Below are 23,186 nucleotides of genomic sequence, written 5' to 3'. Positions count from 1 at the left end.
GGGTCACACTCCCATGGTAAAACACAAGGCCCCAGATTCAGCCCCTGGTACTTCCTGGAAAAAGGATCTTAAGTAACGAGGGTTTTCCTTTCTCCTTGCATTTGAAAGAAAGAAAGGACTATGCTGGCCACGTGTCCTGGAATGACAGTGTCTCAGGAATGATGCCACGCTCAGTCACATCACTCCCAAGGCATTCTGGAAAGTGTGGTTGGCAGGAAGTAGTGCAAGGCTCTCTCCTGAGCTTCCTGCTGTTCGCATTTCAGTAACTCCCCCTACAATAATTTTTGAGAATTTTGTCACGTTCCCCTGCAAGAAAGCAGCAGAAAATAGGTCCCCATTTTCATTGTGGTATAGCAGGGGTTTGGGTTCAGGTAGCTGGAGGGAGGAGATTTTGGCCCAGTCTCAGGGGGGAAATGCAACCTGTATAAATCACATCTTACATAAAAAGCACTGTGGTAATGGATGGAGCTGGGAAGGAGAGGGGTGCTTTGTTTTTAGTGCAATAAAATCAATAATGCATTGTATAAATGAGAGGCACAGACACGCTGGTTAATGCTCAAAGCATCTAACACCCTTATTAAAGGAAAGGGAAAGGAAAGGTTTTAATAGGTATGCGCCAAAATGTTGACTTCCGGGGTGGCGCCATCGGCAATGGCAGACTCCCTCTGAACCGGAGGGACCAGCTCTGCGCGAAACGGGTCTTTTCCGCTGCGGCGAAGCAGGGACCCTTTCAGAAATCACAGGCGGATGAAGCCTGTGACCGTGGGACTCGGTGGGCACCTTTAGCGCCCCCCAACCCGCAAAGGAGCCCACTAACGGGCTCCGAAGCGAAGAGGGGGAAGTGGCGCGGTGCTGTGAGTCAACTGCTATTTCCATGGAGCGAAGCCGCACAGCCGTTGCCGGAGAGTGCTGCCTTTTTCCTGGGACAATTTGGCATCTAAAGTAATCACCCGTGAGTACTCAAATATTGAACAATTGGACTTCAAATAAGAACTGGCGATTAGAAAGGAATTGGACTTAAAAATTTACCTTAATTTGGCACTGAAACGGGAAGGTCTAAACAGGAAGTCAGCCTTCCATTTCCTTGTAGTCAGAAGAAAGCAAAGACAACGTAAACTAGAGCTTAGAAAAATACTTTCAAAGGATTGGTTTTCACCATTTAAAACCGTTGAACCCCCCTTTGGTAGCAGGAGAAGAAGGGGGATCTTTTTTTGGACTGTTTAAACCTGCAGAAGTGAGTTTAAAGTAAAGTAACTTTCCACCGTCCTGACCCTGGAGCGGGGTGTCAGAATTGATGTTTTGAAGCTCATTGACCAGAGACAAATGCTTTTGACAGATAGTTAAAAGAAGAGTAACATTGTGATTCCACTGTTTTCTTTCGCATTTTAAAGGAACTAATATTGACAAAATATCTTAAAAAAAGAAAAACTTTGTTGCTATTGTCCTTAAAAGAAAGAACAACCAGAAGTTCCCCCTCTAGAGGGGGACTGTGAAATTGTAACCAATTCTAGGGAGCTTGCAGCTGCCACAGATTACAACCGTGGGAAAGGAATTGTGACCTTGCAGGACAATGTTATCAGAAGCACTGTTGGGTGCTTTCTGTAAAATAACTGCCCTATTGGATCAGTTAAGTCAGAAGACGGATTTGATGACTAACGCGGCCAGAACATTTGAACAGGTAGTGGGAAATTATATGGAGCCCACCCAGGAACTTGAACAGGAGTGTGTCCTGACAGAGCAGATGATAGAAGAGGATGTTGCAGAATCTTGGGCACCAGAGATGGAGGGACTTTTGGCCCAGCAGGAAAATGAGCCTTTGGATTTGACAAATGAACTTGGAAAAAACCAGATTTGGAAAGACAAAGTTTGGATTGATTTGGAAATGGGGGGTTGGACTGACCCCCCTATGGAGGGATGTTTGGACTTTCCGAGTCTGGCAATGGGCCGTCAGAGGTTTGGAGCTGTTGGGACTTCCAACTTTGGAGGGAATTTGAATCATGTCTTAAAATACTACATGGAGTCTATGAGACTATGGACTATGAGAAAGGGGCTGATTTGTTGAAAAGGGTCAAAAACACTACCAAGCTAGAGTTCCCACGAGTGAAAGGAAAATATGAAGAAGAGCTGCGGAAGGGACATGGAAGAGATTTGAAGGCCTCGGATATAAGATCACCAGGTTAATGTGCCAGACTAATGGGATAAAAAGGACTGACAATCCCGGGACTGGGGGGAGGGGGTGCTGGAAGAAGATTGGATTGTTTTTATTCTCTTTTTTATCATCAGAAATGTTTTATGAACGTTGGAAAAATGTTGAAATGAAATTACTTGGCTCTTGTAAAAATGTTTAAAGAATTAGGTAAAAAGGTAATGGTTATGAGAAACTGGTAAAAATAAGATTTAAGTCTTAAGTTTTAAGGTTTTTTATAAGATAAGATGAAAATAGAGTAAGGTAATGTAATGACAGAATATTATGAATTATGGAAAGGATTTGCTGTGGCAATTATTAATCAAGATACAAGAGATGGGAGGAGGAGGAGGTCATGGAAAGAAGGTAATGAAAGTGGAGAATTTGAAAATGATGGTTTTCTTTTTTCTTTTTCTGTTTTCATCTTTTTTCTTTGTATTTTTTCTTTTTTCTTTGTAATTTTAAAAAAATCTTTTTTCAATAAATATCATTATTAAAAAAAAAGAAAACGTCAAAAAAACCCCCAAAAAGTTATCCCCACATACACCCCATCGTTTGTTTTTTTTGTCATGATATAAAACAGCTGGACCAGAAACATGACGTCTGTTTTCAAAACAAGATTACTTTAGTAAATCAATATTGGTTGACTAGTTTTCAAGTTTGCATGTGGGTTTGAGAGGGAAAAGGTTTTCAATGGAAGGGGCAGCAGAGAAAGATTCCATCCCTGTGGTGTAAACATTCCGTGCTAGTGGTTAAAATATATACTTTTTGTATCCAAATGTCTAACTTTCCTAGGAGTACCCAGCTTAAAACCTCAGGGAATTTTATATACTGAATGTTGTCAGTATTTTAATCATCCTCAGCTGTCAAAACGCTTGTAACCCGCCACTTCTATTTAAAATGTGTCTTCTAGGCATAAAATAATTAAAGGTACAGGACCATAAGGTAGGTTTAGAGTCACTGCAGTGTGACAAAACCCTACATATGAAAGGCATTATTCCAGGAAGTTTTAAATATAAATTTTGTTTTGTCAGGCGGCTGCAGGGCACACATTTTCTATACTGTCAAGCTTGATAGTAACAATATTTATATTTCAAATAAAAAGATTAAATTGCAATCTTATGTGTTTCTGGTTTTTACGTGGGTTTAACCAGTGTATCATACTGTTTCACATCTGGGTGTCACCCAAACTTTTCGTGTGTGTGTGTGTGTTTTGCTGACACCATTTTTGCTTTTCATTGTAATATTAAGTCTCACACTGTCAGTCCCTGAATTGAAATAATGAGGCCAGGCAACAACATGGTTGCGGGGGTGAGTTATTTTATCATTCATTTCATTTGGGTTTGTTTTTGTTTCATACACGTCATTGCACTTTACTGGAAAACTCCCACCTTCTAAATCATGACAAGCAAGCATTTGAAAACAGCTTTTAATTCCTCTTAGTATTCTCATTTTTTTAATGAGTTTGACGATTTATGTGAGATCTGCCCTGGAAGACATCACCGTTAAATATTCTCACTGACATCACATCAGAAGTATTATTTGGTGGGCTAAAGCTGAACAACGAGTCAATTTAAGTTGCAAAATCTGATATGCATTTACAGACATGTGTTTTTACACACACAGAGAGACTTTTTTTAATGGGCACAGCAGGTTGTATCCAACTAAGTTCTCCTCAGAGTAGACCCATTGAAATGAATGGACCAAATTTGCCATGTCCATTAATTTCGATGGGTCTGCTTGGTGTAAAGATATCATTGGGTACACCCCAGCATAGCAAATATTAAGCAGAATAGTCCCAGCCTGCTCATGTGTTAGCCAGAGCTGCACACTCAGAAGGGCCACAATGCAGGGGCAGAATATGCCCTTTGCTGACATTAGGGCCTGGGTTCAGTCCCAAGCAGGAGAGCGGAGCAGGCTGAACTGATTTTCATCAGAATATATCCCCCCCCAAATGTTTTTCTCACACTTCTACAATATTCTACACACCTTCCCCACCATTTTTACTAGAAAATAGACCACCTGCCCCAGTATACACTTGGGGAAATTTTACTTGTGGCACCAAACCACACAGTGTATCTCAGGCAGTGACCATAGGATCGTTTCCCGCCTTTTCCCCTGCTCTGTGGAATCCCTTTCCTTCTGCCATACATGAAGGCTCATCTATGAGGAGCTTCAGACATGTTTTGAAAAGATCTTTTGTCATCCAGGCTTCCCCTGACCTGTGAGATTAGAGCCTGATACTTCCGAATCTGTTCCCGTTCCATTCGTTTTTATAATTCTGTTTTCCTGTCATTATGGTTTCTTACATTTTTAAAGCTGTCATCTGTTTCTACCGCGGATCGGAACACCTGGTTTCGAGGCAGTTTACTATGTATTTATTACAGTTGTATTTCCAGACAGCATTGTTTATATAGCCCCACATTAGAACATCCGAAGGGCCCTGCTAGATTGGCTCCAAGGCATCCTGTTCTCAAAGTGGCCAGCTGGATGGATGCCTATGGAAAGCCTGCAAGCAGGACCTGAGAGACTCTCAGCAACTGGTATCCATCAGAGGAGTTAGAACATAGGCATCTTGGCTGTTCATCACTTTATCACTTGATCATGACTTAGGAAACTTTGGCAAATTTGGGCATCCTGATGGCTCCATATTTGTACACACTGCTGCAGAAGGGTCCTATATTTCTCCCACATTTGGTGATTGAAAGCTAAATCACATGCAGATATGACAGTGCTTTTTTTCTTTAAAAAAATGTTTAGGGGTATGCTCATTTTGACTCAAGAAAATCATAATTTTATAGTTCAAATCGGGAAAAATAAATATAGCAAATGGACAAAAGTACAAAGATTCACAAAATATTTAGGGGTATGTGTACCCCTGCGTCCCCCCCCCCCCCAGAAAAAAAGCACTGGTCATAAGTATTTGAATAATAGTATTAAGGATGACATTGTTGGGTGGAGAAATGAAAGATGCCCTGGCAAATTTCTAAAATGAACCCAGACGGTTCAATTTAAATGCAAATTGCAAAAGTCCTCTGAAATACAGTATTTTAAACTATGAGCACTATTAGCCATTGTATGATACAATGAGCACTATTAGCCATTGTATGGTAGCATAATTCCCACTGAGTGATAGAGCTGACCAGGGTGTATCTTTTTAGCTTGTGAATAAAGGGTCATTTTAAGAGCTACTTTGAAACTTCAGGAATTTGGTGCCAGAGTTTGCTTGTTTTCCTCTGCCCACCTCATGCTCATTTCCTTGTGTGCTGCGCCTTTTAGGTTGCATGTTTGCGGGTAGGGGCTGTTATTTTCTAACTGATCTTACATAATCAGTTAGAAAGTCGTCAAGAGTCGTCAACAGGCTCATATCAGCTATCTGCCAATCTCCCATTCCCACCACCCTTCTGAGTAATACCCCTCCCCACCTTCTCACTATATAGAAGGATCTGGCAACTTCTGCTTGAGTGTATCTGAAGAAGTGTGCATGCACACGAAAGCTCATACCAAGAACTAACTTAGTTGGTCTTTAAGGTGCTACAGGAAGGAATTTTTTTATTTTGACTATGGCAGACCAACACGGCTACCTATCTGTAACTGATCTTACATATCTTACATAAGATGTTCTTTTTTAGTCTTTTTGACTGAAGAGTAGGATAAAGATGATCTATGCTGTGAATCTGTGGATGAAGGGCAGAATATGACTACTACTACTACTAATTATTATTATTATTATTATTATTATTATTATTATTTAACTGAAATATAAATATATATTTCCCCATACATATTTTCATTCCCATAGCAAATTAGCATGTCACGGAGAATTCTAAACTGAAACCCGTCATATCTAGTTTTCTATGTAGCAATGCTTTTTCTATGCAAAGAAGATGTATACAATCAGATGACTGCTGCCACCAGCAGTCTCTGAACTGGTACACAAATATACCACTTCAGTGAGGTCTAGGCATTTTGCTTCCTTTCCTTCCTGCCATTATTTTTTGTTTGCCTGAACAAATAGATACAGAAACCTTGGTCATTCTGTTCACCGACTTCCGTCTGATCAAGGCTGTGAGAAACATCTGGCTTTGTTCACCAGGTAGCACCTGCACAAAAAATTACACCTGTTCTGAGAGTCATTTTACAAACTTTGGTAATTAAAGTGAGGCAATGTAATCAGAGAAAAGCGGAAGGTGAAGCATTTAGAATATTCTGTTCCATATAAACAAACTGCTTTAGCATATTAGTACCAATTATTTCATTCAAAAATCTGGAAGTTTGCCTGCCCCCCTCCCCAGTGGTGTGATTTCACCTTTAAAAATAATAAAAATAGTAGTAAACTTCAAACTCGGAACTGACAGTTTCCCTCTCCTGATTTCTATAGGGATATGATCCATAAAACTGCATATTGTTCAGCATTCCAGCTGAGCTCTATAAAGATATTAGGTGACTCCATGTCTCTCCAAAGTTTAAGTGTGTTCATTTCCAGTTTTTCCATACATGGTAATCCATTGGATTGTTGGACAGTCTGCTGGGATTAAACATACAGACAGATTCATGAAAGTTCGGTTTGAGTGAAATGCTGCTGTTTACATCATAATAATTTAAGGAAATCCCTGCTGGAGCAGATCAATGCCCCATCTGGCTGAGCAGTGTTTCTCACAGTGACCATCCACAGGCCACTTCAGAGTGTGACTAGCCCAAGGTCACCCAGCAGCTGCATGTGGAGGAGCGGAGATGCGAACCCGGTTCCCCAGATTACGAGACTACTGCTCTTAACCACTACACCACACTGGCTCTCAAGAGGAGGTGAGGTGTAGTGTACTGGCTCTGCAGCATTTCATTAGACAATGTTTTGGGGGTCTGCTTTTGTTTGTGGACAGCACCGGTCTGACAGACCATTAACCATCCTGGTCATTCTCCTCTGGAGAATGATGCCTGTGTGGCTCAGAGATAGATGGAGAGCTGGATTGTGGGGAGCAGGAGGGGGGTTTGATAAGGGAGTGGAACTATGTGGCTCAGAGTTGGATGGGAGACATAGGGGGGATCTGAAGTATGGTAGTGGTTGAGTTTCAGGGATAGGAGTTTCAGGGGGACAGGAATGTGTGGTGGAGGGGGACAGGTCTGTAGCAATGGCTCAGTGTTCCATGGGGCAGTGCTTGGGGGTTAGCTCTTGTGTTCCAAGTGCCAGCATTTTGCTTTAGTAAAGCCTATGTCTGAAATCCTCACAATCGTGCTCTTCTGGGTGCACACTTGCTTGTCAATCCCCTTCTTAAAATATGGTGCCCATATTGTTACAAGAATAAAATGAGGTGAAGGGGGAGGACCACGTACACCACTCTAATCTGCTCAGAGGATTGGTGGTGAATGTAATAAATTAATAAATGTCTAATTCTCATGGAAGTAATTTGACTAGCAGACAGCTTGTCTTTCCATATATGAATCAACCAACTCTCAACTTCTCAACCAGTTCCCTTTCCATGGTCTTGAAATGTGATGGCAGGGTTCCTTACAACCGTCTGGTGTCTTCTGCACTTATTAGTTCAGAGAAGCATATAGCTGACTATAACCGGGTTCATTGCATGCAGTGTTACTTGTATGTCCTGAGGGCTGAGGTTTTAATTTCTGGCAATGGAGCACAGGTGTGGTGGATCCTATTTCAGGGAACTGGATTAAATTATACTTTGAGTCCTTTCTGTCTCTCCAACTTGACTTTACTATAAATGTAATAGATCTAGACTCAGATAAGCCAACACTTGCACAAGCTTCTGGCTCCATGAGAAATACGTTAGTGCCTGGGAAAGGATTTCTTGGGTTCTTCTTGCCCCTGCCGACATCAGCATGAATTCACACATGGAGAATGGACCTCCAAGCTAAGAAACCCTTGTTTAAGAATTGAATGCATAGGTGTATCTGCTACTGGTGCTTACTGAATTTGTTTGCCAGTTACCTTCATTGGAATAGCACTATACAGCTCATCCCATAACCCTCAGCTGCCCTGATTGAATTGGGACATCGCATTTTTGGGTGCTGTGCTCTCGAGCAAGAGCCACAGAGCCCCAAAATGTGTAAGATCACAGCCTTGCACAGGAGTGTAGTCTGGAAGATGTGCGTCCCGGTTTTCGGCCTCAACTTGTTGGACGGCATGCAGGGGCGGAGGAAGGGGGGTGCAGTGGATGCAGGCCACCACTGAGGGGGATGACAAAATTCTGGGCGTCACTCACCGTGGGGCCTGCAGTGCACCCGAGCCATGCGTCTCTCCTGGGAGAGACACGGTGCCTTGGGCGTGCACAGGTTCCGTGCTGCCCAAACGGTCTGCCCGCTGCCTCCCCCCCCAGCTGTAGGGCGGCTGAGTGGGAGGAGGCAGGCAGCCACGGTGCTCCCTGCCCCTATGGGCAGCTCATACAGCCCCTGGGCGCACTGCCCCAGGAGCCCGAGCAGCTTCCTCTGCCACTGACAGTATGTAATCCTACTTGTAAACTGAAGCTGATAAAATTTCTTGAAGCCCCCATGTCAGTCCCTCCGAAAACCACATCACTGTTAATAGGACTAGGATATCCACATTGATGCATAACCACAATTTATTTGAGCTGACTCCTGTGTCTGCAGGCTACATGTGCAGTTGTAGCTAGTGGGCAATGGTGGGCAGAACGCACAAGAAGTATACATTTCCTACAATATGTGATCATACTGGAGAAATTATATATGCAAACATTAACATGAAGGTGCTGATTCACCCCAACACATTCAAGCCCTCTGGCAGAAGAAACTCATATTTAGATAATACTGAGTACATCAATTTCATTTTCTCTCATTTTCTCATTTTTCCTGTCCTTAACTTCAATCTACCACATTGTGATTTTTTAAAGTCCTCATGAAAATGCACCAACATTTTAGTGTGCATTTCACCTAACATGAAATTTAAAAATAAAATGTAAAATCAAGCATAAAACAAAATTATCACAGAAAATGGGTGTGAAACAGGTATGAAAAAGCAAAGCAGAGACAAAAGGGGGCTGGAAACATGAGTGATACATTCCACACCTTTGGCATAATAGAGATAATGTCTAAACACCTTAGTTCAATGCAATGTTTTCAATGCAATGTTGTCTAATATACACATCTTTGCGAGCAGTTCCATTTAGTAGAATGAAATCAGTTTCTGTCCTAGTGCAAGCAGCAGTTTCAGGAGGGGTGTTTGTGTGCGTGCACATGTATTTGTATGTATGTGCTTGTCACAAAGAGTGAGGAAGGGAAAACTTCCCCTCCCTACCCACTGTGGCCCTCGTGCTGTTCACCTCCTAGGACACACATGGCTGCCATTTCTTTTTTTCTTTTCTTTTAATGCTTGTTAATTGCATTCATGCAGTTAATGCCACATCATCATCCGGCCCAGAAAGGCTGAGGTCATGACTCCTTATTGCTCAGCATAATGTAGGATCACGGCAATGCTCTTCGTTAGGGCTGGCATGGGAACTGTGGTTAGAATCCACACTGTTTAAATAATCTAATTGGCATTGTTTGCATTACAGTACTGCCCAGAGGCAGCACTATATATTAAAAGATGGTGCCTTCCTCAAGAGGCTTTCCACAGTCTAAAGTGTGGAAGCAGACAAAGTGTGGGAGGCAAAACAGAGGCAAAGACAAGTGTGCATAGGAGGGCATTGGCGACAGCCAGGAATAGAGCCCCAGTAGCTTTCAGTTTCGTACTTTAGTAGTCTCATTAGCAGCACTCCTGAATTACTATTTTCTCCTCCTCCTCCTCCTCTTCCTTCTCCCCCTGTACCTTATTCACAAGAGGTGCCAACTTCTGAAACAGATGGGGGGGGGGCTGATGCAATGTCCTGATGTCACATGTCACATCATGAGGAGCTAGGGGGTGGAGCAGAACTTGCTGGCAGCCCCTGTCCTTCTCCTACCCTGCCACCAGTGGCGTAGCGTGGGGGGTGCAGGGGGGGCCGGCCGCACCGGGCGCAACATCTGGGGGTTAGGGTTAGGGGGCGCAAATCCACGGGTTAGGGGGCGCAAATCCACGGGTTAGGGGGCGCAAATTACTTGCCTTGTCCCGGGTGCTGACAACCCACGCTACGCCACTGCCTGCCACACAAGGGAAAGACGGGGGAAGTCACCCCCAGCCAATGGCGGTGGCAGCAGGAGCTGCCGGCCACCGAAGACACGCTGTGCCATGTTTGCCCTCCTCTATCCTCTGAGCAACTGAGGGAGTTGCCCTCTGTATGTTTGGTTGAATGCCTCTCTCTTATATATCAGGCCTGAAATAAGAAAGGCAAAACCTTTCTTCTCCTTTTGCCTCAAATTATCTGCTGTTTTTCTTCAGTTATCCTCTGGTGTTATTCTAGTCGAACTGCTCAGGCTTTTAATGAGGTGAGGTTTAGCTGCTTCCTGTTTGGGATTTCTTGGTTTGTTTTTATTCTACTGTTTTATCCTGATGCTGATGCAGAGCAGTGCATTGTTTTTCCCTAACAAACTTTATAATAAGCTGCCTTGGAATTTTTGTATTTCTAAGACAGGAGTGAGCCCACTGAGAAGAAATACTGTGGTGCATCTGCAGCAGCACAACTGGATGCCTTCATCTGCTCCAGCTGCAACAAAGCATGTCTCTCCCACATCAGTGTCTACTGCCACAGCAGGTGCTGCAACTTTCCAACAGTTTGACTTCATCCCCAAAGGCACACTCTTCCATTGTCTCTGGGGACAGATGGATGCCAGCAATAAAGCAGGATATAAGGGACGCAGGTGGTGCAGTGATGTAAACCACTGAGCCTCTTGGGCTTGCTGATCAGAAGGTCAGCAGTTCGAATCCCCATGACAGGGTGAGCTCCCACTGCTCAGTCCCAGCTCCTGCCAACCTAGCAGTTTGAAAACACACCAAAAATGCAAGTAGATAAATAGCTACCGTTCCGGCGGGAAGGTAAATGGTGTTTCCGTGTACTGCTCTGGTTTCGCCAGAAGCGGCTTAGTCATGCTGGTCACATGACATGGGAAAACTGTTTGCGGACAAACGCTGGTGCCCTTGGCCTGTAATGCGAGATGAGCGCCACAACCCCAGATTCATCTGTGACTGGACTTAACTCTCAGGGGTCCTTTACCTTTACCTTTTTATAAGGGCTTTAGTTAGACAGAGAGATGCACAATTCACCCACCCTACTGACTGAGGTGGTGCTTATGGGACAGAGACAGAGTCAGCACACATGTCTCCATGCTCCTCATGTGCTCCTACCCCATTAGTTGCTTGAAAAGCCCAGTAGGGCTAAGATCGTCCATCAGAAAAGTTTTGTGGAAAGTAGCTACAGTCTGGATAGTCCTCTTCCTCCTGTTCCCCCCCATCCATCCACTTCTTGTTTTTCTAGCAGAGTGCAAGTTGCCAACCTACCTTCCATTCAATCTGATTGCACTCAACAGCTTTTTCTCCCACCCCCTCCTGGCCTGCCCAACTGCTAATTAAATTTCGCTGCACTTTAGAATCAGCAATATTCCAGCAGTCAAAAAAAACCATACACACCTTTACCCCGGCGCATCTGTAACTACTCTGGAAATAAAGTGTTCCCTTGTCATTTGCAGAGGTACACATATATTTACACAGACAAACATACACGCTCAACATTGGCAGTAAACTTTCAGCAACCCTACTAGGATGAAGATTTAAAGGACTGACATTTTGCATTCTTCTCTCTTTCCCCTTCCTTCACCCAGCCCTGCTCATTATCTTTGCATATCTTTATTTTCTAAATATTTACCACTCCAGCCAAATTTACAGTTTAATTTGCTGCATAAACTCATTTATAGACTGATAAAGCTCATTACTAAGGCCTGGCCTAGGCCAGAGAGCGCCCCGACAGTTTTAATTCCTGTAGCAGCAGGTGATGGCAAGAGAAAAACAATCTTGTCACATTAGCGGCAGGGGTCTAAATTATTCAAATACTCTAAATCCTCCCAGAATAGTTCCCCTGCTCATAATTTGTCTTTTCTTGCCAACAATTAACTAGCAAGATTTGAAGTTAACTATGCCAACTATTCTGAAATCTCAAGGAACATAGAAATATGCACATGCAGTCAAAAGCTCTTTGATCTGACTGCATCAGACAGACCACAAGTTTCTCTGCCTCCTTGACCTCTGATCAGCTCCCAGATGCACTACCACAGGACTGTGAGATATTTGTGTTTGTTTGCTATATGTCATGTTAGTTTGTTTTATTCCTGCTCCTGCAGTGGTTGTCCTGATGACTGCCATTTTGGGTTTTTTTAAAGAATGCCCTAAACATTGCCTCATTCACAAACACCCAGGGTGGGTGTGTGGCATGGGTGTTTGCCTTTTGGGGTGTGGCAGCCCCATAACAACACTTAAGTACGGGAGAGGGGTAGCCATCGTGGTGGCCTTCGAATGCCATTGGGCTCCAATACCTATCAATGTCTAGTGGCACCACATAGATCAGTGTGCTAGGGGGCTTTCTGGGAAAATAAGGAGGCCAGCCTCCACCTCCAGTCTGAAGTGGTACAACTCAGACACAGTTTTTACAGAACTAGTAACAACAGACCTCCCTTCAGGGCAGATTCATATGATTCTATACACATACAGTCCTTATTCATTCCAGTAGCATCATTTACCAAGTGACCATAATAGTAGGGCTGTAGCTCAGTGGTGGGACGCGGGTGGCGCTGTGGGTTAAACCACAGAGCCTAGGGTTTACCGATCAGAAGGTCAGCGGTTCGAATCCCTGCGACGGGGTGAGCTCCCGTTGTTCGGTCCCTGCTCCTGCCAACCTAGCAGTTCAAAAGCACACCAAAGTGCAAGTAGATAAATAGGAACCGCTCCGGCGGGAAGGTAAACGGCATTTCCGTGCGCTGCTCTGGTTCGCCAGAAGTGGCTTAGTCATGCTGGCCACATGACCCGGAAGCTGTACACCAGCTCCCTCGGCCAACAAAGCGAGATGAGCACCGCAACCCCAGAGTCGGTCACGACTGGACCTAATGGTCAGGGGTCCCTTTACCTTTAGCTCAGTGGCAGAGCATCTGTCTTGCCTGCAGAAGGTTCAGTCCCCAACATCTCCAGGTAGGGCTGGGAATGTCTCCTGCAAAGCCACTGCCAGTCAGTGTCAACAGCACTGAGCTAGATGGACCAGTGGTCTGGCTCAGTATAAGGCAGCTTGCCATATTCCTAAGAATGGAGAGAAAGCTGTCATGGCAGCTTTAATTTTCGGATGACTGGATTTTTCATAATCATCATTATAGTTTTCTCAAAACTTGAGTTACTGTATGTGTTGTCGTGTGATGCATATGTTTCTTGTTGACTTTTGGGAATGTTACCTAACTGCATAGTTATAATGTTGACATGGGCCCTTAGGTACAAAGCAATAGGGATGCAATGATGCCCTTGAATTTTTTTTCTGGGTGCTGCAAAGCCTTTGAGCCCTTCTTTCTTTGCCTCTGATCATGAGTTGGCGAATGTGGCTAATGTCTTCTCTTCTGAAAAGCACATGTTGCTGAAGGAGGAAGTTGAAAGAGTAACACATTCCCCAACATCCTCTTTCAGCTCTATATGCTTTTCTGAGTTTTCTTAAACTCAGATTATTTCTGTTTACCTGAATATTTCACAAAAACATGGTGTCCATGTGTGCACACGTTTGTTTATGGGGCTAAAATGGGTTGTGGCCACTGGTGTATCATATTGAGTAAAATTTCTGATTCCTTATGATTCCCTAACTCGTGGATTGTGTCCTAGTGGTGACTATACCAAGTCAGAAATGAATGTGAGACTCAGGCTAGGATAAAGAAAAATAAATGCAACTGTTAAATCAAAGTTCATGACCTGTATCATTCCATTTTAAAAAATGCTTGCAATTTAAATGGGGTGGCTGGATAATAATTTCCAAATCCCCCCTCTCTCTGTGTGTGTGTATGTGTTGGGTACTAAAATTAGTTAATACAGTGGTAAATGTGGTTTTCTGGGACATCATAAGGTTATGTCTCATTATTTTTATTTAAAAACACTCCCTTTGATCTTGATTCAAAAGAAGTGGGTGGGTTGCTCGCGTCTCTCTTAGCTGTGTGGCTTTTACAAATTAAAAACCTACTTGGAATTGGTTATACAATATCAGCTTGTGTTCCTCTAAAACCAAGACCACCTTTGACTCTCCGTTGCCTCCCACCCCTTCCAATTCTTCTGAGAGGGAGTATATTACCAGTACTTGGGAAAGCTAGAGGGAGCTTGTGAAGTAAAAACTGCAGTTAGTAGTCAAGGCAAAGCTCTCTAGCTGAGAAGCATAAAGAGAAAATAAAATCACTGGCACCTCAGCATAAAGATGTTTACATGGAATTGTGTGCCATTCATTTTGACGTGGCGTACTTAAGAGCGGAGTCTAATGTCTCCTTGTCATAAAATCAGTAGGGTCAAAGAAGCAAATTTAACACACTTCTGCAACCCAAATTAAAGCTGGGTTTAGACATTCATAATCAAGAGAATTTACAGCGCTATACTATTCATGTGTAGTTGGAAATAAGACCCTGTGGGTTCAATGGAATTTACTCCCTGTGTAAGTGTGCTAAGAGTGTTTAGAACTGCATCTGTAGTGGCAAACCAAAATAGTTTTTTTTCCACCCAGAGGACATTGGTTGTTATCCAGCCAAAGTTACACACTTGTGCAGAGTAATCCTATGCAGATTAACTCAGAAGTAAATAGCACCCTGATTAGTTTTTTATAGGATTGCAGCTTTAGCTTCACCAATTTCAGAAGAGAGTTGAAAACATGCTCAACCCAGTGAAATCAGTTTGCCTTAATAGTGCTTAATTTTGCTGGACCTGACCTTACATTTCTGGATACTATTTAGCCAACGTGAATTCCTTATTCCTAAATAAAGCATTGGATCAGTGCTATTAACAATGGACAGCATCCATCCAACATTAATTCCTTCTGTGTCCTATAAATACTTCTAAGTCCTGTTCATTTCCATGAGTGAGTTGAACCTATAGCTCTCTTAATGAAATCAACAGGACTTTCAAGTGCTTAACTGTATTTGGATCACATGTAGCGTCTGCACAATTCTCTTTCTCTGTCACTTCTAGCTTTGTGCAAAATTGATGCAGGCATTTAAAGCAATGTCTGAAACTAGTTTCCTTAGTCAGTTTCTGTTTAATTCAGCAAGCAGCAACTGGATGCGGGAATCTCCATGCCCACATGCCTGCCAGCATCTGTGTCACATTTTGCGCATAACTGCTGACGATGCACACTGGAAATCTGGAAGCGTGGTGTTCCTATCCACGCCAAAATGCAGTAGAGGAGGGGGGATGGAGACTCAGATTCAAATCCACATTTCTTAATCTAGCCTAGATGGGATTGGAGTTTTGAACTATTATTGACATATATATGAAACTCTCAATAGATGCATTAATGAATTCAAGCATTTGCCAAAGTGTAGTTCCTTTACCTACCGGTATTTGAATCAGGGATTGAAAATTACATGGACTGTCTCTATGCACTGAGAAATGTAGGAAGTAGACTTGGGCTGCACATTCCATCTGCGGCAGAATCTTTTACAGTGGCCCCTGAAAGTTAACCATAATAGGTGGTATTCAACCATGTTTTACTCAAAGTAGAACCACTTAAATTAATTAACATGACTAAGTTGGGTCCATTAATTTAAATAGTGAAACTTGTTTGAATTCTACCAAATGGAGAAAGCAGCATTTTGCAGGGCAAAAAGTATTTAAATCCCTTCTCCCTTAACAAACAAACAAAAATAATGTTGTAGTTCATTTTCTTTCTACCTGAAAGATATTTCACTTATACTGGGGAAAGAAAAAAAGAAAAGATGAAATATCAGTGTACATATTTATATGTAACATTAAGCCAGTGTTGGAATTTACGGGCAGTAAAGCAATTCCAGAAATATTGTTTGTTGAATTAATTCAGTACATCTGGGAAAGACTAAAAATAGCTGGGAAGCATTCCAGGTAGAATGGGTTATGTGCCAGAAAACGATTCATTTTCATGTTGGTGAGATAGCAGTACTGATGCCAACACACATGTCATTTTGCAAGGGATAACTATATACATAGAATTTTAAATGTGCATACAGTGAAATCCCTGCTTATTTGCATGTTTTCTTATGCAGATCCTGATTATCAGCGTCCACCATCACTTTTAGCCTGGGCGATTAGCATTACATATTAACAAGCAGAACGCACTAAATAGCTGACTTGTCAGTCAACTGTTACCTGGCAGTGATACCATTCCAGCTTTTCCATTAATCAAAGGCACACATAGTCAGCAAGACTACATCTCCCTAGCATGCCTTAAAAATAAAACTAGGGTGGTGAAAAACTGACTTTTGCCGTAATAAACTTATTGTCCATTTGTAAAAGAGACACAGGTGTGTGCAAGTATGTGAATGCATGTACATTCAAGCATGCATGCTCCCGCATTGTGCATACAAAGATACAATGGATTGTATCTTCTACTCAGAGCAGACCCATCGAAGTTAATGGACTTACATTCATTAATTTAAATAGATCTAGTTTGAGTGGAACTTAGTTGAATACAACCCAGTGGAGTTTGGGACAGCTTTTTTTTTTACAACAAATAATTAAATATTGGAATTGTATTTTAATAAATCAAAGTAGTACAAAACATAAACACACACACATATATCTCCTGCACAAAAGCAGCCAGAATTGCAAATCACCAGCCAACTGTCAAAAGGGAAGTCTCCCCCCCCTTTAACTGCCTGTGTAAGCTTGACACTATAGAAAAGTTTCGTGAAGCCTTCTATATAGACTTCTTTAGGGTTCAATTTTATCCCCCATTCTGTTTAACGTCTATGTGAAACTGCTGAGTGGGGGTCATCTAGAGTTTTGGAGTACATTGTCAGGAATATGCTGTTGACACACAGCTCTACTTCCCCTTTATGTCTGTAGGTGAGGCAGCGGATGTGCTGGACTGTTGTCTTGTCTCGGTACTGGACTGGATGAGAACCACTAAACAGAAACTTAATCCAGATATGACTGAGGCACTGTTAGTGGGTGATTTCCTAGACCGGGAGGATGGGAGGTTTCTTCCTCTTCATGGGGTTTCACGTCCTTCGCTGTCACTCAAGGTTCAGGTGGGCTTGGTGGCACAGGGTTTCTTCTATCAGCTTTGTCTGGTGGCTCAGCTGCACCCCTATCTGCACATGGATAGCCTAATGTATATCATATATGCTCTGGTAACCTCTGGGTTGGATTACTGCAACATGTTATATGTGGGGCTGCCCCTGAAGACTGTTTGGAAACTGCAGCTGGATGAGGTTTCAATGGTCAGATTGCTCACCGAGGCAAAATGTGGTACCTCTGGTTACGAACTTAATTATTTCCGGAGGTCCGTTCTTAACCTGAAACCATTCTTAACCTGAGGTACCACTATAGCCAATGGGGCCTCCCACTGCCACCGCGCCACCGCCGCACGATTTATGTTCTAATAATAATAATAATAATAATAATAATAATAATAATGTTATGTTTATAATAATTTATTCTTTATTCCCCACCCATCTGGCTGACTTTCCCCAGCCACTCTGGGCCGCTACCAATAGAATATTAAAAACATGATAAAACATCAACATTAGAAACTTTCCTAAACAGGGCTGCCTTCAGATGTCTTTTAAAAGTCAGGTAGTTGTTTATTTCCCTGACATCTGATGGGAGGGTGTTCCACAGGGTGGGCGCCACTACTGAGAAGGCCCTCTGTCTGGTTCCCTGCAGCTTTGCTTCTCGCCAGTGAGGAAACCAGAAGAAGACCCTTGGAGGAGGACCTCAGTGTCTAGGCAGAACTGGGTATGCTGGGTATACAGTCCAGGTATACTGGGCTGAGGCCATTTAGGGCTTTAAAGGTCAGCACCAACACTTTGAATTGTGCTCAGAAATGTACTGGGAGCCAACGTAGGTCTTTCAGGACTGGTGTTATATGGTCTCGGCGGCCACTCCTAGTCACCAGTTCTCATTCTGAGGTAAAGTTCTTAACCTGAGGTACTACTTCCAGGTTAGCAGAGTCTATAACCCGAAGTGTTTGTAACCCGAGGTACCAATGTAATGCCAATCCTGGCCTGACTGCACTGGCTGCCAGTTAGTTTCTGGGCCCAATTAAATGTGATGGTTTTGAGCTATAAGGTCTTAAATGGTTATGCACTGCAATACCTCAAGGACCGCCTTTAAAACTGTGTGTGGTGGTGGTGATTGTTTCTGTTTGCGGTACGTATTTCTGTGTTTTTATAATGTAAACCATCCTGTCATCTTTGGATGAAGGTTGGAATAGAAATTTTAATAATAACTAACAACAACAACAACAACAACAACAATTCATCTTCTTTCAGTTTAAGTGGGCTCATTTATTGATAGATACGTACAATGGCAGCAAAACCACTCAAGGTCCGGACAGGCCGGATGTCCTTGGTTGTTAACACACAGCTCTCAGCTGGAGGCACATAGAATTCAGGCCTGTCATTAGCCACATTTGGGGCGATGTGTATCTCATTCCCATGCACCACCCAGAAAATCTCTACCACCCCCACATGTGGAAGGGGGGGAAAGAGTGCTAGAGAGGAGCATTCCATTTATCCTTTTTATATGTAAATGAACCTTAAAATAATTGTTTGATAATGACATGCATTTTTGGGGGCCTATGTTTGGAAATATCTCTTGACGATAATTTATCCTGCAATTACTGTTGCTTAGTGCTATCCTTATAATTAAGGCCAAGAAGTGTTATTCATCACCTCATTTAATATTTTCTTTGTCGGCAGTCTTGCCTCCCTTTAACACAGCCAAGAGCTGATAAAAACCGATTATATGCAGAGCCAGGCTGCCTGGAGATCTTTGATCTTCCTTTCCTCCCCTTTCCCTGATTCCAGAATATGACTTTTGTGTGAAGTGGGTTTCAGGAGCAGTTTCAGAGTGTTGTTTTAAACAGCTCAGTGGCTATAAATATGCGTTTACTTTGATTTCCAGTTGCCCTTGTGAAACAATAGCTTTCTTTGTGAAAGCTTTTGTGTTTGAATGTTGGGTTCCAGTGGAATAAGAAAAGATTTCACAGTCTTGTTCTGCAATTTTATTTTATATTTTCTAAAAATTGCCAAGGAAATGTTATAAGATCTGTCCACCCTTTAAACAGGGAAATAATACACTGATCATTCATGCAATCCTCCAGAGCAGCCTTCCCTGACCTTGGTGCCCTCCAGTTATTTTGGACTCCACCGTCCACCATGTGAGGGGAATAGGGAACTTAACAAACTACAGTTCCCAGGATCCTTTGGGGGAAGCCATGTCTTTTTGAAGTGGTATGATGCTGCTTTATAGTGCAGTATCATCTTGTTTGACATCCTTGCTACAATACTGCCTTTCTTGTGCTCTTGACTCAAAACCCTCCAACATATTACAGCTGGAAACAGGGACACCCTTGTATATGGGTAACACTCCTCACAGGCATCACAAGATGCCACAAGATGTAGTCATTGTATCATAGAGTTGGAAGGGACCCCAAGAGCCATCTAGTCCAACCCCTGCAATGCAGGAATCTCAGCTAAAGCATCCCTGACAGATGGCCATCCAACCTCTGCTTAAACACCTCCAAAGAAGGAGAGTCCACCACCTCTTGTGGGAGTCTGTCAGAACATTTTCCGAATGTTTAATCGGAATCTCCCTTCTTGCAACTTGAAGCCATTGGTTTGTGTCCTACCCTCCAGAGCAGGAGAAAACAAGCAAGCTCCCTCCTCCATGTTGCAGCCCTTAAGATATTTGAAGGTTTCTATCAGATCTCCTCTCATTCTCCTCTTTTCCAGGCTAAACATACCCAGCTCCTTCAAGCGCTCCTCATAAGGCTTAGTTTCCAGACCCTTGATCATCTTGGTTGCCCTCCTCTGCACACGTTACAGCTTGTCAACACCTTTCTTAAATTCTGGTGCCCAGAATTGGACGCAGAATTTCAAGTGTATTACTTCCCTTGATCTGCACACTATACTTCTGTTGATGCAGCTTAGAATATCATTAGCTTTTTTTTTTTTTTTTTTTTTTTGCTGCCGCATCACGCTCTCGATGGTGGCCAACCTAGATAACTTTAAAGGGAGGTTGGAAAAATCATGGAAGTAAAGGCTATCAATGGCTATGCGCAGTGCACCTCTGAATACCAGTCACTAGGAATTATAAATGGGGAGTGTGCTGCTGTGCTCATCTCCTGCTGTGTTCAAAGGGCTTTCCTTCACCCCTTTGAGAACAGGATATTAGACTAGGTGTGCTCTTGGTCTGATGCAGCACATCCAGCTCCTCTTATGCCATGTTCTTATCATGACTCCTATTGCACATTGAAGATTATTATCCTCTGCCTGCTTCATTCACTTACTCTGCAGTACATTGTCCTTCAAAGAGATATCTCTAACAGGGTCATGGGGAACCTGTGGCTCTCCAGTTGTGTCTGAACTCCAGCTCCCATCATCCCTAATTGTTGGATTTGTTGGTTTACACTGAAGGAGTCAAACTGGAGAGCCTTAGGTTCTCTGCTCGAAATGTAAATAGTTACATTTAAGTTTTGACTTTTGCGAGGGAATATTAAGCTTGCAACAATTTATGCACATGATTTTTCAATCATTTTACTGCGTAAGTTAATGAAAGGTCTTGTTTCAGTTTGTTATTTTATATCTAACCAGCACCAATGCCATTCTTATGCATTCAACAATGCATGCCCTGTCCTTCAGTCCAAATGTGCTCTGGCAAATTTGCATCATTTCCCCCTGAAGTTCCCAAGTTGGCACCTCCTTGTTGGGCATTCCTGATAATCGTTAAGTAATGCAACTTCTCACCTTATGTGACATTGGCACTAGAGCCCTGAATTGCTGTCTGTATGTAGGATGAGCCTCTGAGGTTTTCAGATCGTTGTGCAATGCTTTGAGAGTTTGTTTGCAGACTGAACGAAACTAGTTTGGGTTCATGAACTTTCCTTTCTCTGTCATGCTGAAACCTGTGATTTATCCCCAGGTGATTCAAATTTTTTTTTTATATAAAAAAGGTTTTCTATCTAGCTAAAAGAAACTTGCCATGCGCATGCATTAAAGAGGCAATTGCCTTGAACTTAGAGTATCTGTCTGGCAGTTATCCACTGGCTGGCCTGAATAACACACATAGAAAGCATCCATTTTGCTCAGTTAGGAATTCACTCTCCTGCCCCATTCTCTGTACTTGATTTGTACTATATTCTCTCTTTGTTTAGAGGGGGCCCACACCTCCATTTCCTTGTGACTGTATTCTACAACATGTCACTGATGCAATAATAGTTGCCCTGTATAATGGGTTGGGAGTTACTCGTGCGTAATCCTGCTCCATTTGGGCATTAGATAGCCTGGTTAAACCCTCCGGACTGCACAGCCCATCTCAGCGTGGCTGCCCTTAGTCACTCGTAGAATCTGTCTGTGGGCGTTTCTTAAAGCGTTGCCAACATAAGAGTTGTTTGACGCCCAATCGTCTCCGCCTCTCACTGCGCGGGAGTCTCCTGCGCAGGGTGGGCGTGGGCAGCGGGGTGCTTGGGCTCTCCTCGCTAACTTCCAACGAAGAGTCCTGGAGCCCCTGCACCTCCCTGTCCCGTTGCTCTCCTGGATCCCTGGTGTTACACTCATTCTCTTCCCCTTCTTCCCGGCTGAGTCTCCCTCTAGCACTTGGACCTTCCCCTGCAGAATCAGAGACCCTCTCCTTCTCCCGTGCCTCTGATGGCAGTTCCCTGACACCCTGCAATGCTTCCCCATTCTTGCCACCTGGAGGGGCACTTTTGCACTATAACACAACAAAAACAGGACAAAAACAGCCCTTGGAACATTTGTAATATATAAGTTACAGGGCTTCAGCAGGAAGCTACAGGACATACACCAATGGGAAACAAAGCAGTTTGCCTGCCCCAAAACTTTTGCAGGAGGAAACAGTATATTGAAATTGGGATTGTGTATAATTGCTTCACTGCTATCATGAACACAAATCATCATGAATGCACAATGAAAAGGTTGTCAGAGCTCTAATATTCAAAGTTAGCTTTTTAGAAAACCAACCTTTGCCTCATTCAGTTACATTTTTCATAATTTAAGCATCCAGGACCACTGGGATACATTTTCAGATTGCAAAGTACCAACAAAAGAACCCATAAGATTTCAAAAAAAGCTCTAAGATGCCAGGGGCTAGTCTAAGATAGAGAAGCTCATTTGAAGAAGAGGCATGGAACACTGCAGGGAGTCCTGGCATACCTGAAGTACAGGTTAAGCAACCCAACTTGCCTGGTCACTCAGACACCATATCTGGCGCCCCTGACTATCCCCTAAACCACACTGCTTTTATCTGAAAACAGGGCTCACCTTACTTATCCCTTTAATAGATCCCATGTATCTAGTTCCACAGTGGATGCACAATTTGCTCAGGTGCGCTAAATTCATACCTAATATGGGAGTTTTTTGGCTATTGTGATGATGTCTTACCTAAGAAAGGGATTGTGCAACTTTGCAAGTATGTGTTTGGAGAGGGTGATTGCCTGAAAAGTGCACCCAAGAGCCCTGAAGCCGAAATCTAAATCTAGGTATGATATCAATATATGATCAACTTTGGAAAGGAGAAGTGGAATTGTAGTGTACAGAATTTATGCATGTCCTTGCTTTTCCAGAGTTCTGGAATATGCACGCAGCAGCCTCTGTAGAATTTTTTTTACCCATTTGCTGGTACCATAGTATGAAACTCTCATTCACTTAATGTAGAACAGGCTTACCCATTTTCCTTTGCCAAATTTTAGGAGGAATTGGAGCTTTGGAGTAGGATTAAAGTTGGACTTTCCACATACTAACATGTCCCTGGGTCAAAAATAGAGTACTCCCCTTCATAAATCACACGTGAAATACATACTTATAATGTGGGTAACACAGGAATGGGAGTATTCTGCCTTTCAGATGTTGTTGGATTCCAATTCCCATCAGCCCAAATTGCCATGTCTGATGGTCA

This window comes from Podarcis liolepis (genome assembly GCF_965112155.1).
Source record: "Podarcis liolepis genome assembly, chromosome: 7".
Classification (NCBI taxonomy): domain Eukaryota; kingdom Metazoa; phylum Chordata; class Lepidosauria; order Squamata; family Lacertidae; genus Podarcis; species Podarcis liolepis.
This window is presented reverse-complemented; position numbering follows the sequence as displayed.